At 39.3% G+C, this 7,500-nt stretch overlaps 1 protein-coding gene and 1 pseudogene across 2 annotated transcripts in view; one reads left to right on the forward strand and one right to left on the reverse strand.

Annotated features, from left to right (window-relative positions):
• Positions 1-1,571: 1,571 nt before the first annotated feature.
• The window catches only part of LOC137997626 (blastula protease 10-like), an 18,811-nt pseudogene continuing 12,882 nt past the window's right edge, over positions 1,572-7,500 (reverse strand).
• Positions 2,868-7,500, forward strand: part of LOC137997624 (gamma-aminobutyric acid receptor subunit beta-3-like) — a 41,077-nt gene continuing 36,444 nt past the window's right edge. The window contains exons 1-2 of one of the 2 annotated variants that reach the window (XM_068843720.1): positions 2,868-2,983; positions 3,758-3,835. The gene's annotated coding sequence lies outside the window, so the exon portion shown is untranslated. The remainder of the gene's footprint in view (positions 2,984-3,757; positions 3,836-7,500) is intronic. The other variant, XM_068843717.1, reaches the window with a different exon arrangement.

Consider the following 7,500-nt stretch of genomic DNA (forward strand, 5'->3'; position numbering starts at 1 on the left):
ATCACTGCTTCTTTGTATTAACATTTCACTTATATAATTTGGAAATTGCCGTAGATGCTTTTATGTACCAATACCAGTGACGATTCGATCCGCTGGTGCTCCACGTTTTTTTTTTTTATAATTTGGAAGGATTTGTCGTTGTTATTGACAAAGACGTTGAAAACTTTAGGTAGTCAACGGTGAAGAAAGCACAAACCGTCGCATCTCCTGTTAGAGGAGCGCTCTGAGCGAAACTAGAGGCATAAAAAAGATGTCGCCGACTGAGTTAGACAGGTATCTCGGAGCCAGTTTGTTTCAGATGCAAGGCCTGAAAGGGAAATGATAACGAACCTTCCCCTCTATGTGAGATTTTCGCGAGTAATTTTTTAGCGCCATAGGTGCTTTAAGCGTCGAATGCGTTTCCTGATATTGGGTCGGTCCGTCGGATGGGAAAAGAAGAGAACCTAAAAAAATCACAAGAAGTCTCGGAATAGGATGCCTGGTACCCCAGCATCATTGCTGTGGAGCCTGGAAACAACAAGACATAAACCAAAAAAACCGGTTGATGTTATTGTAAAATCAGGGCAACGCAGGAAACTGAGAGGATCAACCATCGAAACTCCTATGCGACATAAAAATGGTTTGAAATATTCATCGCTGTTCAGTCAACAACGGATACTCGCTGGACCTAAAACTTTGTCAAAGAGAAGTAATTTTTTTTGGTGTGGCCATCGCCGGAGTTTGAGCGTGACTGATGCCGAAGAGGTGTGTCTGATTTTATTGGCGAGATGTGAGGTAAGAAAGAACTTTCTTTCTTTATGTGTACGAGTGACAACCCAGGAAGCTAAAAAGTCGCTTAAATCGCGTTAAATCATGCAAATAACCACATAGAAATTGAGAAAGTCACCAGGACAATAAAGTACGACTTTTTTTATTGAGAACTTTTGCGTCTAAATGTCTTTTTGAATTTCTTATCGGGATTCTCATACATGTACGTTACCCTCCGAGCCTGGGCTGCCTGTGATAAAATTAGCTGATCATGATTCCCTGCAACCAGATCAACCATGCAGCCATGCAGTCAGTGTGATTACAATTACGAGAACAAGTATCTGGTACGGTCAAAGGCTTCGAAGCGCCTTGAAAACAAAACTTTAGACTGCATTTTCTACACAATTACCTCATGCACGTCTATACCACAGGCTAGTGAGATCAGAGAGGAGCAACAGCGACAAAAATTGACAAAAATTTTGAAACCCACGCAAAAATATTGAAAGAGACGAGTACCTCCGACTGTGTTAGGTATAAACTGAATAGCAAAATATTATTCTTTGAGATGAAAAGAACTTTTCGACCACTGGTCAAATTTTATTGATCAATCATCTGTGATTATAGTAGACAATAATATTATGGTATCCCATACATTTAACTATAATAATTATTTAACTATTATTTATAGTAACTTTGCATTTCTCGAGACAAACAAAGTTAACAACTCAATGATTTCTTTTTCAGCCAATTGATTGAAGTCTGCTTGTATTTCCTTCCTGTTGAAAACAAACACACGAATTCAAACTCTTTTGGACAGACAAAAGAAGCACACCTCAACTAATTCTCCGCGGCCTACTAGTACTACATCTTTAGCGCCGCATGCAAACTACCAATTCTACTAAAATCATGCAACAATGCAAGAAAATTGATTCTCTGTCTATTTCCTTCCGTCATCGAACAAAAATGATACTTTTTGACCAGCATTTCAATCCCTTTTGCACCATAAGTGGATCTGTATTGCCGAAGCAAAGAGGCTGAAGAAATCTATAAACCGTTCAAGCTTCTCTAAGATCGTTTCCTTCTCATTAAAAGATTGAGATACAAGTGGATTGAGTGGACAAGCCTAACGTGGACAGGCACCTTGGAAATTGGAGCCCTGTCTTCACGGAGGTTTCATGGACACTTTCCTTCACTGAAGAACACATCGTCAATGGCTGCATCCCCACGATAGCCATCGCCCCGAATACCTACAAACTTGATCTGGAAAGCAAACAAAAAAAAAAAAAAGAAAAAATAAAAGAAAAAGGAATTGACATGACAGTAAGACATAGAACAGCGTTGTAGCAGAAGATTAGAATGTTTAAGACTATACAGTCTTCTTGTACTGCACATTAATAGCAAAATCATCGTCACCGAACAGCTATCGTCTCTATCGCCTTCCTCCTCCTCTTATCTCTAGTCTGTCCTCTTCTGCTTCTTACGTTGTACGTAGCCATGGCTGCAGATGCCACAGTTACTATTATCGTTAATATCTTTCAGTGTGATCATGCATCTTCAGGCTCAATTTCGTCGTCAGTTTCAGGGCTCTTGTTAACTTGCCTGATATCCACCGTCTTGAACATCTTATTTATCGCCATATGCATGCACATCGTTCATTTTGAATGTTATCGTTTCTTTTCTCTCTTATTGTATGACTTACTCAGGTCAGGTGGTTACTAATTTTCTTTTTCAATCGCCAAATAGAAAGATCCGGTTGTCATAAAATTTCTCAGTGCTCCACATTTAAGAATGAGTATATCAGTTTTTTAGGGATGTTTTCCCTTCTGTTAACACTCAGAACATTCGTCCTTGGAAACTTTTAGATGAATCAAAGATTTCCCCGTAAGCTGAATATCATTTAAAGAAAATTCAACGAAAAACAGTTTTGCTGTCACAAGACGTGTATAAGTATAGGTGTATGTATATTCCTAGGAAAACATTCATTAACGGGTGGATGCAAGACCCAATAAAAACTATCTGTTTGAAGACTTAGGTGACAGTTCTCCGTGTACTACAAATTAGTATAACAAGTATGACAATAGCTACAATAGGTAACTCATTTACGATCGTGTAAGATTGTCGATTACATACTGCATGCAGACGAAACCTGTCCAGAGTGTAATTCAATGTACTTCTGTTTCTGAGCTACAATTATTTTGCTGAAAGATTCAATGACAATGTTTCCGAAAGACTAAAGGTAAGTTTCTTATCAGTAACCACACGTTAATTCTTTAAATTCAAGTTTCAACGAAATTTTTCTTTGAATGCTGGTTTGATATATTGGACACCAGGACTGGTCACCAGCTGGCGACAAGACTGAATTCCACTCAAAAATCTATCTGACAACTCAAAATATCAGAAGAACGGAGTCAATTTAGCTGATATTTTTATCTTTTGGAGATGGCTGTGGCGAGGGACGAACAGGTTTTCTTGTCGTTTTTCCTGAACACAAAGAAAACGAAAACTGAGAAGTCGCATAACGAAGGAAGCTAATCGACCCAGAAACCGGGCCGAGGCGAGATATAAAATAATAAAAACAACAGCAACACATTCATTCATTCATTCATTCATTCATTCATTCATTCGTACTGCTAGTTTCGCAGGATCATATACAAGTGCTTGACCATGTGGAGACACTCTTTCCCTCGACATTTTCAAGAACTGGTTACATTCAACTTGTATACGTTTGTGGTCTGCCGCTTGCATTGTTGGGGAATAATTATTTAAAGTTAACGTTTGCAAGGAGACCTCGATACTTCCACTTCTTTTTAAGTTAGGGACAAAGCGTTGGTTTCAATTGTTCGGTTTTTTACCTGATATTGCTTACTTAGCGAATGAATTGTCATTAATGTGCCAATCAGAGCCTCATTGGCTGTCAAAACAAAGAACCTTTTTGTTTCTGAATAACAAAAGCAATATTTACAAACAGATATCATCTCTACAACGATTGACAATTTTTTTCCCTTCTCAGCAGCCTGCTTCATTCGGTTTACAAGACGGCTATTTCCAGACTTTACTTACGCCATCCCAGATGCTAACGGGTCTTTCCGTAAGTATATATTGTTAGAAAAAAAAAACAGTCTACAGCAGAATCCTCATTAACGTTCCTAGATCTTCATTTGCAATGGTCTTACTGTATTTGTCTTCATTACGCACAATGAAAAATGACTAAACAATTGACCTTTAACAATAAGGGAAATAGCGTTGTGTCCCAACATTGTGTCCTGGGATAAATTTCCACGCAATCACGTGGCTGCGTTTTTTGGGTTCACTACACTGCTCTGAGGGCCTTTTTTCTGGGTTCTCCGGTTTTCCTCTCTCACCAAAAATCAGCATATTTGATTTGATATGCTTTAACTAATTTCCTGTTTTCCGATTTGTTTTGAGAGTTCCTCAACTAGTAGCGTACTTGTGCTTTGCTAAATAACATTGAGACTTCAATAAAATCAATAAAAATGACTTTGTTGTCGATGTCGTTATCGTTATCATTATCGTTGTCGCTGTCGTTTTCCTTGTCATTGTCGTTATCGTTGTCGTTGTCGCTGTCAATCTCCTTATCATTGTCGTTATCGTTGTCGTTATCGTTGTCGTTGTCGGTGTCGTTTTCCTTGTCATTGTCGTTATCATTGTCGTTGTCGCTGTCGTTTTCCTTGTCATTGTCGTTATCGTTGTCGTTATCGTTATCGTTGTCGTTTTCGGTGTCGTTTTCCTTGTCATTGTCGTTATCGTTGTCGTTGTCGGTGTCGTTTTCCTTGTCATTGTCGTTATCGTTGTCCTTATCGTTATCGTTATCGTTATCATCATAGTATCATTCTCATTCCCATTCTCATTCTCATAATCATTAGTGTTATTAGTATTATTATTTAACAACCAGCATTCGATTTGATCTACCTTCATTTCCTGTTTTCCGATTTAATTAAAGGGTTCGTCATATAGTAGCATACTTGTGCTTTGCTAAATAAGATTGAGACTTCGACTGACAATAGCATACTGTTAACGGGGTTAATGATTAATATTTTGATGATAACATGATGATGATGAGGAGGAGGAGGCGGAAGAGGATGACTAAAGCGTTTCTGTCTTTCTGTCGAAATCTGCGACATCACAATTCCCGAAAGCAGTTTTTAAAGTTATTATAATAAATTGACTTGTATTTAAGGTCAGAGTCCACTAACCATTACAACGATACAACAAATCCGCTTGCTGAACATCTTTAGGACTTAGGCCAACCCTCTGACCAAGCTGAACCACGGATGAATCCTTGGCGACGATGGTGGTGGAGCCATTGATGCCAAACGCCGTCTCGGAGTAATGCATGACCGACAAAAAAATAATAAGCTACCTTCATAGAATTCACCTGGGAGGCTTTGTACTTTTGGAAATTGTGTCTTTTCTCTGTAAACAAGTCAAAGAGATTAAGGTCGTCACATGCGAAAACTATGTCATGCATGATATAAAAATGGTCGACGTAATCTTTGATACAAGATATCTGAGGCACCAAAGAATTACCAACTGAAAGATATTCGAAACGGAATTCAGTGTATGACGTGTTCCTGGGCACCTTGTGTTCGACAAAAATTAATTTTCACAACAAATTTTTTGGTAAGAGCTATACGCCAAAGTTTTGTGGCGAATGCTTGCTTTCACGCAACAAAGCCCCAGCGAGATCCGAATGCTTGCATTGCACACTGGTACCACGTTCGATACAACTTCTTTTGTGAGTGTTTGATTACAACTTCGGTAGACTAAGTCAGCTATTACTTTACCTTCACTGAACTAAAACCCGCTTGTGAGCAGCTCTTGGATTATTTTTAAATTAATATATATCAGTTAAGAGTGGAGTCACGGGCACTTACGTCTTCAATCTCGCAAAACTATTGAGCCAAAATGTGCAAAAATTGCAGTTGGAATTAGCCAATGGAACAGTACGTTTGTTCGGTCCCACGGAAACAGCTGGAACCACCTTCTTAGATGGTACACGATGAGTTCGGATTGAATTTTCCCTTTTCACTCAACCAAATTACTATCCCATGCTCACACCAATGCATCTCGGCTTTTCTGAATCCCCTCTTTGGAGCGAATTTTATGCGAAAGTGCGCCGGTTTGCTCAGTTGGGGTAAAATCTACCGTTTCATATTCCACATGGAATTAAGAAAAATTGCAAACGGTACTGAAACTTCTTTTCTTGCATATTTTTATCTCAACTGCGATTTGATCATTCTCATCACTTCCACATACCAGATTATGCGACTTTCATCTATTTTAGGTATGTAGCGCAGAAGACGCGCGCTCACAGCACCATGGGTAAGAATAAACACTGGTGCGCGAGAACTGGTCAGTGCCAAGCGCTTTTTGAACATTGTAAATCACCTACCTATTGGTATATTCTCCCATTGAATTGTCACGTGGTCATATCTGTCGGGGCGACTCTGTTCATGCCAGTACCCCACCGCGTTTCCTATCATATTAGGGAAAAGGAAAAGAAATTCAAACTTTTGTAGAATACTTTAAAAAGTCATTGTCAAACAGGGATGGCGCAGTGGTGACAGCACTCGCCTCCCATGCCAATCAATGCGGCCCGGGCTCGATTCCCAGACTCGGCGTCACGTGTGGATGTAGTTTGTTAGTTTTCTACCCTGCTCCGAGAGGTACTGTGTGGGTACTCCAGTTTTTTCATCTCCTCAAAAACCGATTTATGATTTGATATGGGTTGATTTTATTTCGATCCTGCACAGTGTTTTCTTGATGCAACACATGAGCGTGGGTTTAGGTTTTTAACCTTAAACGTCTTGTGTGACAAACATTTAACACGATACTGAGAGGATACAAACCAATCTCATGCGCAACTGTTCCTTGAAACCAACAACCCTTTGCGAGTGAGATTTGCTGCATCCCACCTTGCTTTCCAACGTACGACCAGCACCTAGAGAACAACGGAGACACCGAGACACTGACACAGAGAGCAGGAGAAACAACAACATTTTAAACACGGGCAACCTCTGAAGATTATTGAAACTTGAACTAAACTGGGATTAGAGTTTCAGAGTTACATTCCTGGACAAAATTGTAGACACATCTTTTAACTTCCCTCTCCAAATCTAAAAGAACATTGTCGTATTATTCTATCCGTCCTTTCTTCCCTCCCCAAATATACTTTTAAAAGGAAACATATGAAAGTGAACAACGGTAAAGGAAACGAAAGAGCATTAGATTTCTTCAGATGCTCTCCACGTGGAGCTTGCATTTTTTTTTAAATTAGGGCTTGCTTCATTTATGACCGATCGTATTGTACATGTTCTCTGCTCGCCCTCCCCATCCTCATACAACTCGTTAGTTCTTGTCCCACCCTCCCATCTATACGTCGACAGGCAATCCCGTCCTAACTGCGCAACTGTGAGAATATGTATTCTTAAAAGAGTAAGCATGGACGCACTTATGTACCAACATATAAAGACTTCAAGATCAGGTCCCTAAACTCGTTATTTCTTACCCTGAACCCTTGAAAAACTCAATATAGTTTTTCTCGCTTTTTCTTCTCGCAAACTTCAAACAGGAGCTTTTCTCCCACTCTTTCATAGCACTGAGAATAACTGCTGCGGCGGTGGGATTTTTCCATCAGCAAGCATGCTTCAATCGAAAGAAAAAAAAATTGTATTGCTCATCATTATTAACGGTCATTAATTATAATAATTAGTAGTAATAATTATTAATAAT

Source organism: Montipora foliosa, chromosome 3 (assembly GCF_036669935.1).
Source record: "Montipora foliosa isolate CH-2021 chromosome 3, ASM3666993v2, whole genome shotgun sequence".
Lineage (NCBI taxonomy): Eukaryota > Metazoa > Cnidaria > Anthozoa > Scleractinia > Acroporidae > Montipora > Montipora foliosa.